Source organism: Mytilus galloprovincialis, chromosome 14 (assembly GCF_965363235.1).
Source record: "Mytilus galloprovincialis chromosome 14, xbMytGall1.hap1.1, whole genome shotgun sequence".
Taxonomy (NCBI): domain Eukaryota; kingdom Metazoa; phylum Mollusca; class Bivalvia; order Mytilida; family Mytilidae; genus Mytilus; species Mytilus galloprovincialis.
This window is the reverse complement of record NC_134851.1, coordinates 45,692,391-45,702,621: the sequence shown is the minus strand read 5'-3', so window position 1 is coordinate 45,702,621 and position 10,231 is coordinate 45,692,391. Positions and strand designations below refer to the sequence as shown.

The 10,231-nt window shown below is 31.6% G+C and overlaps 1 long non-coding RNA gene across 1 annotated transcript in view; it reads left to right on the top strand.

Moving 5' to 3' along the window:
• Window positions 1–9,396: 9,396 nt before the first annotated feature.
• LOC143059811 (uncharacterized) overlaps window positions 9,397–10,231 on the top strand; it is an 8,300-nt gene continuing 7,465 nt past the window's right edge. Inside the window, exon 1 of the long non-coding RNA XR_012973619.1 lies at window positions 9,397–9,521. This is a non-coding gene — a long non-coding RNA (uncharacterized LOC143059811). The remainder of the gene's footprint in view (window positions 9,522–10,231) is intronic.

The window sequence follows — 10,231 nt, the reverse complement described above, 5'->3', positions numbered from 1 at the left end:
TATGGTACCATTAAAACGTTTAATCCCGCTGCAAATGTTTGCACCTGTCCTAAGTCAGGAATCTGATGTACAGTAGTTGTCGTTTGTTTATGTAATTTATACGTGTTTCTCGTTTCTCGTTTTTTATAGAGATTAGACCGTTGGTTTTCCTGTTTGAATGGTTTTACACTATTAATTTTGGGGCCCTTTATAGCTTTTTGTTCGGTGTTGAAGGCCGTACATTGACCTATAATGGTTAACTTTTATAAATTGTTATTTGGATGGAGAGTTGTCTCATTGGCACTCACACCACATCTTCCTACATCGATCATAAAATTTCGAAATATTAAGTTCACATTTTAATGTTTGATATAGCAGAAAGTGTGCAGTGAATCTGTGCTCACAACAGTTATTTAATAACTATGTATAAATCACACTTTATAAAAGCATTTAGAAGATACCAAGAAGTATTTTACAGTTCAATTTAATGATCATGAAGGGATGGAGATTGCATGGAAGTTAATACATGATAAGAAGAAATTGAAAGTATGTTTTTTGCGAAAGACTCTAAACTTCTTTATTTTGCATTAAATTCTAAACAGATTTCTTCTCGCGTAAATGGTTAAATTCTCAACAAAATCTCAATAACTTTGTTGGAACGAACAGAACAAAGGTGACCTATAGTTGTTTATTTCTGTGTCATTTTGTTCTCTTGCGGAGAGTTTTCTCAATGGCAATCATAAGCAGATCGTCCTTTTTATATTTAAAACAAATTTTCATGGAGTTTGATCTATTTTTTTTAGCTTCAACCCTGGTGAGCTATGTTAATTTGTCGTGTGAATAAAGAGCTAGTATCCCGCATTGCGAATTGTTCCAAAAGGCTTTGTAAGTCCTTTTTTTTTTTAAATTTTAGATCATTAAAATATTGATAACCGATAACAGCTTTTTAAATCATTTTAAATGAGAAAACAGAAAACAGTAAATTAAAAAAAATATGGGTTATTTTTTTCATAATAACAGTAAACAGATTCACAATAATGTCAATTTTAAGAAAAACAGATAACATATTATTAATCAATTACAGTTAAGCATAAATTTTCACGAATATTGGCCACTTTTGACTAAAAAATAAAGGCACAGAACCAGGACATAGGAGCACGGAACCAGGACCGTTTTTCGAATCACCAGCACGGCGTCAGGACAATTTCGTTTAGCGAACTTGCACGACTTTTGCAATAAAATATTGTTCTAATATGCTTTGCATTGTACTTATGACGCATCAGAGAAAAATTTAGCAACAAAACGGTTGTTTTATTGTCGTTCTGATACAATGTAAACAAACCCACCAGCACCCGACAGGACCGAATCACCAGCACAGAACGTTCTCTCGCAGGACAACCTTACCCACCGTGCATATGCTACAACTCTTTTTTTATAGTTGTAAATATATACTATGTATTATACTATTCAGGAGCGGATCCAGCCATTTTCAAAAGGGGGGGGGGTTCCAACAATATGTCCCCATTTAAATGCATTGATCGTTCAAAAAAGGGGTGTTCCAATCCCTGGAACCCCCTCTTGATCCGCCACTGCTATTCAATGCAATTCAAATACAAAAACTCTTCAATATAAGACATGTAACTTCCCGTACTGGAAGCTACACACTTTCATACATCATGTATCACATGGAAAAGATTCATATTTAAAGTGGTTTTGCTAGATTTAAAACTTCACCGTTATCTGACTGTGATAACTATTTTTAGCATGGGAAACACTTATGAAAAGTGGTTTCTTTTTAAATGTAAAGTTTAACACGAAGGACACAGGATTTTATTGACAGAGTTCAAGAGGAAGTTGTTTATTGGCGATTGAGCAAGTAAAGTATTAATATTAGTTTTGTATTGATAATTTTTCAATATACATATATGTGTCGTCCTAAACAGTAACTTAAGTAGTGTAGAAGTATTTATATTTATTTGTTTTAAAGAGACAGACCGTTTCAAATGGTCATGGAAGCCTATAAATAAATTGATTGATTGAAAATATCCCTTTGGTATCATTTACATTTCGTTTGCATCCACCATTAATTTTAAGGAGTTACTGTACTTTATGTAAGATGCTGTTTTCGTTGGCACAACTTAAATGGTTTTAAAACTTACAGACCTATTTTTGCACTTATTTACATATTTATCATAAGTCTGAATCGCAAATCAGTTGCTTCATGATTGCAAAAACCGAAATTTTGAAATTGTGTTTGTTTAAAAAAAAACGAAGTACAGGAAGTAAATATCTTAAATCAGAATCAATAGGGTGAAAATCTGTACAACTATGATAACTTATAAAAACAAACAACGGTTTTTATACTCGAGGTCAAAGTGTCAAATACACACGCTTTTCAAATAAAATACATTAAATTTTTATGCGACATATACTTGTATTTGCATAAAAATCAATCAATCAACCAATCAATCAAAATCAATTATTCCATCAATGAATCAAGTAATAAATCAACAAATCAATCAATCAATCAATCAATCAATAAATCAATCAAATAATCAATCAATCAATCAATCAATCAATCATAGGTTTAACTATTAGGAGCGTGAAAATCTATAAAACAATTATTCAATCAATAATCAAATTTTGGATGTAACAAAGATTGTTTTTTGTCTATCAGCTCATAGACGTAATTCCGTCATGTGACTGTGACGTCATCAACATTTTTCGTGATTTACACCGGCTTGAAATAGAATTTGGAATTAAATTATAAGAATTACTGCAATATTTTTTTGGTCTATTTGAAATAACTTAAAAAAATGTTGTGCACACTTTAAAATACAGGTTACACAGGTTATTCAGTATGCACCACATTTATTATGTTATTTCTTCAAAAAATATTACAGTCATTCCTTAAAGCAATTGATCATAGGTTTAATTTTTAATAGCATGCAAATCTATAATGGTTAAAACAGAATAGCCAATTTTGAACATTAGGTTTAGTACATTATCTTCATGAACGAAACATATTTTATGGACGAAGTCTTCAGATGCAACAAGCAAAATGACAAAAAAGTAAAACAATATCAAAAACTTTATACTATGCTACTTTACAAATCAGATCTTAATTTGTCAACATTCAATTATGACGTCATATTTTCATGCTTCACACTGACTTTGCTAATACGTTGTATAACAAAAAAAATGGCCATACAGTCCCTATTTAAGGTGGTACATACCACTCAAGGGAAATAACTCTGTAACAGTCAGCTGACATTTTATCATGTTCTTTTGTTCAGGTTATATAAAACTTTTCAATGATAAAATTTAGTGTCTATCAAACTGCCAAGTATCTAATAAAATATTTCCGACAAAGTGTGTGGTTCAAAATTTTTGAAAATGTTATATTTTGTCAAAGGGTCAAAGTAAATATTTTGTCAAAATTTTATGAAAATTAAATGATCAAACTTATCTTTTAAAGTCAAGATGTTTGTCACCATCTTAAATGTATTTGTTTTTTGTTGTTTCTTGAGTAAATGAAAGGATATTCGGATATGTGGCGTATGCAAGTTTTTCTATGCACTTGCGGCTTGGTTGCAATTTTTTATTATTATTATTTTTTACTTAAGTGCTGTTTGATTATTTAAATTTTCAAGTATATAAAAATGACATTGACATTTCAAGCTTATCATTGGAAATGTGTTGAAACAATTATAATCAAAGATCAATGGTGTGCGCACATATAAGAGTAACACTCACACTGTTTTAGAGCTCTTGTATAAACATAAAAAGACAAATGTTTTAATATTTCAGTTAAAAAGAGTCGCCGTTATTTAAGCAAGTATGGATAACAACTGGAAATTCGTTTTAATTGTAACTGTCTTGCTATATACCGGAAGTAAGAGCAGCAGCGCAATGCAATCTCCAGTTCCGGTTAAACATTTTACACCGGAAGAAATGACACCTATCTTTGAAGTGATGCGCAGGTACGGGGAAGATGAAAGAAACAAAGTCAACAATAAAACTAATCAACATCTTCTTATTACGATTGTGTCCGATGACGAAATTGACCAAGCCAAAAATTGGAGAGGATCGTTTCCGAATCAGTTTAATAAAGAACAGAGACTTCGTTTTCTCCTGAACGAACGTGACCACGGACAAAAAGGTTTCAATCCCGGCCGGCAGCTACACGGTGAAGTAAAAGCTCTTTACTCTGATCAGATTAAAACATTGATGAATGACTTCAAAAACAACCAAAAGACAAAATATAAATATCCAATTATATTGGTTTATTCTCATTACATACCCTGTGCGGGGGTGCCAAAATTGGGCTACTCATGCTCAGAAGAGCTGATGAACTATGCCAAAGGAAATATAACTAATTTTATCATGCTTGTAGCTTATTCGACCACTTTTAAGAACACTGACGAAAAGAGATCGTTCGATTTCATGAGAAAAGGAGGAATAAATGCATTTATGCGTATGCCTAATGGTTCATATGCCCATACATTAAAAGTTAACCCTCCAAACAGCATAGATGTCATAACGAGAACGTTTCAAAGGGAAGCATATGTTTGTATATCAAAGTGTTTCACGAGTTATCAAAAGGATAGAGCTGCAATCACAACATATTTCATAAATTATTTAACATACCAGTGTATTTCTAAATCAAAAGCCACCGGCCTGTTTACGGAACTATCAAAAAATCAACTAAAAGAATGTCTTAAAAAAGAACTTGATAAAAACGTCGGAGACGACAGTGTAAAGAGCAGTAAGAAAAACAAAAAATCGGTTCAATATACAAACTCATATTTTCAACTTTGTTTTAATCGGTCAATCGAAGTTTCTCGTGGTTTGGGTAGGCCACGCTCTAATCTTGATGAACCTGACTGGGAGCCGTGTCAGAATCGTAACTGGAATAAAATATACACTCCTCCTGGACCTAGGAGGAATAAGGATAAGCTGTCAAAAATGGTGTGTGAAAACAGGGTTGAATCAAAGGAGTCACTTTTGGAAAAGAACAAAAAGTCGAGAAATAAATGGTATGCGTCAATGAAATCATGATAAATTGCACAAGACTAACTTAAAAAACCTATGACTATTATGCATTTGAACCTCTCATTGGTGTAATTTGAGCTGAATAAAGAATTTGATATAAAAGCAATTGTACTATAAGTTCATTATCCTTTTTATTCTTATTTAGTAAAAAAGAGGACATTAACATGCTCACATGATTAGGATAGCTTTACAATCAAGGAGGATGAAAAAAATTCCTCCTAGGGTGTAAAATTAATAATAAGTTAGTGACCTTAGAAAAAAGTATTAATATTCTAGATACTACCAATTTTATTTTGTAGACAACCCCCCCCCCCCCCCCCAAAAAAAAAAAAAAAAAAAAACAACAAAAAAAACCAAAAAAAAAACCCCAACATAATATGAAACCCCAAATATGTAGAACATATGAGAACTATTTGCTCCTTTTCCAACAGTTATTTGAACTGGTCACAAGAGTCTGCTAGAATTTTAAGTTGTTTCTTTCTTTTATGTCACAAACACTTTCATGCTATTTTAGCTTAATATCCTTTTATATCACAACACGTTGCGTTCTGCAGCATTCTCACGAACAACACGAAGTGTTTTGTAGCATTATTACGAACAACAATATGCTTTCTGTAGTATTGTCACTAACAACAAGATGCGTTCTGTAGCATTGTCACGAACAACACGATGCGTTCTGAAGCATTGTCACGAACAACACGATGTGTTCTTAAGCATTTTATACAGATATAAATATGATATTGGAGTGTCTGTCAATTGTCGTCAGGCAATCAAAATTACAGATGGAGATGAAACAAATGTACAAAATTGTTATAAAATGTTTTAATTATCTCGGAGGAAGAAAGAAAAATATAGGAATACCCATATTTATATATCTACAAAGGCCAAGTGAGCTTTTCTCATCACTTGGCCTCATTAACCAAGAGGGTACTAGTATTTAGTTTCAAACACTTCCTTCTATGGCCGACATACATGTAGCTAAACATAGAACATAGGGGTACAATGCAGCTTTTGGCTTATATCTGAAACTAAAGCAAAAGTATAATGATTGCATCATTTCATGCATGAGTTATAAATAGAAATATCAAACGAGCGACACATCGTCGCTGGGCTTCTAAAATGTCGTATATGACGGGAGGAAATCTTTGGTATTACAAAATAGCATACAGTTAGACCAATTAAAATGTGTGAAAAAAGACATATTACAAAATTGCCAATGTCAGTTGCTTGTAGAGTTTGCTTCCAAAATGTTGTATGAAAACTTGAAAATCGTTGTAGAATGGCTTTGGGGAAAAAATAATTGTACATTTCTTTATTTCTGTGAAAATAATTTAAGTTCTTGGATAATCCAGAAATGTCAAAGTTTTTATTTCACTGCTATTTACAAAAATGTTCAAGTTCACATACGACATTTTGGAAGCATGCATTTTGCCAAAATTTTTAAAGCCTGTTTGTGAGATATTTTATTTTTGAAAAATTTGTAATTCATAACATTTTAGAAGCCCAGCGACGACAGGCTCTTTAGAGCCTCAAGTTTAAATCATGTGTTTAATTATAAGCAAGTTACTAAATCAAACTTTCTCAGAGAGTTAAGGGTCTCCATTATTTACAAAATGTTGAAACAAATGAAACATCGATATTTGAAATTGTCCATATTAAGAGATTTTCTTGGCTTAGGAATCTTAAATTTGGTAATTTGAAGATGTTCGAGGACATTTTCTCTTACATTATAATACAATGCACAAGTGAATATATAGACAATAGGTTTCATCTACAAATATTTGAAAGAAAGGTCCTTAAGGAGGTAGACCTAGGTTAAGTGAAATAACTCTTAAAATCATCAGTACGTTTGTGTCAACCATTTTCAAAAACATATTCTAAGCTTCTAGGTTACATAGATTTTTTTCAATCTGTTTCAGGTAAATGCTTAAAATACATTGGTGAACTTGACTTATACAAACGCTTGACTGATTTAAAGAGTTATCTCCCTTAACCTAGGTCTACCTCCTTAAGACACTTTTTTTTTATCAGTTCCCTTACCAGCTCTTGTAATGTTAAATTGAATTGATTCACTTCAAACATGATACTATTGTTGGTATTGGTAAAAGTGAGGACCCTTTTCGATTTTAAGGTTCTATGATTTGCTTTTTAACATTTTATGATTCTGTAACCAAAACTAATTAAGACAGTTGATACAAGCCAAATACTCTTTCATTTTTCTTTTTCTACAGGTCCATTTCGCTGATTTTTAATTGATTGATTCAATGTTTTATTTTATACTTGCAACATTTTCCATAATTAGACAACGGTTTCTTTGACGCTCCAGGTTTAGATAAGTATTTGTCATATTATATTTCAGAGTTCCACTGTCACAAAAAAGGTTGCAGTCCTTATTTAACTTGCGATTCTTAACCGCGTCAACATGTTTGATATGCTTAATTAGGAGATATTGTTAGATTGCCAATGAGACAAATATAATCGAGAGTAGGAGTAAGCAAATATAAACCAAATATAAATCACTGGCGGCCTTCTACAATGAGCAAAAACCAAACCATCAAAAACCTTTAAAAGGTCACGGCATGACAAAACACATGTCCGTCCTTCCGTTCGTACGTTTAAAACAAAAGAATACTCAGAGTTTCTATTTGAAAAGATTCACATTTTGTCATGACAGGATCATACAAGTTTACTGTACGTTAAGGATGCTGACCTTTGTCGGAGGCCTTGCACCAACAAATAGTTGATTAAATCTCCTGTTGACAATTGTCTCACTGATTAGCAGCATATCACATATTCTTTTTTGTTAGTTTATATTCATATAAACACAAAATAAAGTAACTGTATTTAATAAATATTTTGTTATTTGTTTTCAGGGATGCAGGGCAATGTTTCACATTTTTTCATGATATGACCTTATGAAGTTTACTGTACGGTATGAGTTTGATCTTTGTCGAAGGCCGTGCACCAACATATAGTTGAATACGTCCACGAACTTGGGTCTTTGGTTAATTATTGTCTCATTGATTAGCAATCATACAGATTTGTTTTCTCTCAATCAATTGACGACTTTCGAACAGCGGTATACTACTGTTGCCTTTATTATTCCATATCTCCTTTTTGATTTTGAATTCAAACGCAACACACAATAAAGCAACTGTATTCAATACATATTTTGTTATTTGTTTTCAGGTATGCCGGGAATAGTTCCACATTTTGTCATGATATGATCTTATTAAGTTATCTGTACGGTATGGGTTTTGGTCATTGTTGAAGTCCGAGCTCCAACATTTAGTTTATTACGTACATGTCCTTGGATTTATGGTTGATTATTGTCTCACTGATAGACAATCATATAACATTTCTTTTTTTAATTTTGAATTCATTTAAAACAACACAAAATATAGTAACTGTATTCAATAAGTATTTTGTTATGTTTATTTCAAGGTTTTCTACATCTACAGCAGATTAATTGCTTTGGATCAATTTGTAAGTACTTATAAGTGTTAGCATCCCTTAACCTGAATTTGATATGTTTTCTTGTCTTTGGAATTTAATTATCGTTCTACACATCCGTTAACAAGGATTTTATAAGACTTTTACAGATGGCTTATAGTTATACAGATAAAAGATTTGTAAAAAGACAAATGAGGGTCAATAGACAAAAGGGTCAGGACATTTAAATGGATAAAACCAGAGGATTCTGAAAATCTTACTAAAACTCCAAAACATGACAAGCGAACATCCTTAAGGGAAAGATTTTAACCAAGCTAATCCTAATGTTTAAACAGTGGAAGGTCTACTCCCAATGTGTACAACTGTATTAACGACGTATTAATTACATACGCTACAGAATGATGCTGCACAAAAACATACACCAAAAACATGTAGAATAATTGTTAATATTAAATGAATTAGATTTGTCAATATCTCATTAAACATGTGAGGAACTTAGTGGGTGTCCTTCTTTTCTGTATTCTTTCATTATTTAAGTAATTTTCTCTATCATTTCTATTTTGTGGCCATTTGTTCTCTTTTCATTATTTATTTGCCCTATATTCCTCTATTTTTTTTAAAACTTCTGTTCTTTTTACCTATTGTTGATAATTATTCTCTGTTACCCAACTTAATACATTATACAACAAAAGTTGTAAATAAATACAACGCACAAATCAATGCAATTAAAATACAACTATATACAATATAGGGTTTGTCACTTCTTTTAATAGGACCTACACACTTCCGTATAAGTATCGCAAGAAAAAAAATATATAAGTGTGTTGCTAGAGTTTAAACGTCACCTTACCTCATTGAGATAACTATTTGTAGCATGGGAAAAACTTATGACAAATAACTATTTTAAGCATTGGGAAATTTCCCGGAACACTAATGACAATTAGTTTCTTTTTAATTGAAAGTTTAACACAAAGAACGGATAATTCAATTGTCAGATTTCAGAATCTTGGAGGAATTTGTTTTGAAGCGATATAGTAAGTCTAAGGTATTAATAATTGTTTGTATTAATTAGAAATATATTTGGCAAGTTTAAAGGTAACTAGTGTTTTATATTTGTTTATCTTTACAGAGACAGACAGTCTCAAATGGCCACATAGCCCAATAGATACATCTATTGATTAATTGCTGTTTGCTTTAAGCCAATGAACAAATATGTCATGTACATAAAGGATCAGAATAAATTAATGTAAAATGGTAATTTTGCTAAATGGTTTTCTTTTTAGATTGTATTTTGAACATTCAGTCACAGATACATGTGTAACATGAGGTCATTAAGAATAGGATTACATAAGCATTACCTGGTAAACAGGTGGTATCGATTATATAGATATAACATGTAGAAATAATTGTTTTCATTCCAAAACATGTTTTTTTTATATAAATACAGAAAGTGGTTAATACAGTTGTATAAATTGGGAATAGACCTTCAACTGTTTTAACATTAGAAGTCACTGTGTAGTAGCTTGGTATAAACTCTTCCCTTTAGGATGTTCGCTTATATGTTTTGGATTTTTTGTAAGATTTTCAGAATCCTCTGGTTTTATCCATTTAAATACCTTTAACTTTTTTGCCCATTAATTCCTACTTTCCATTTTCTTTTTATAAATCATTTAGATGTATTACTATAAGCCATCTGCAAAAGTCTTATAAAATCCTTGTTTATTTTCAATAGTTTTTGATCACT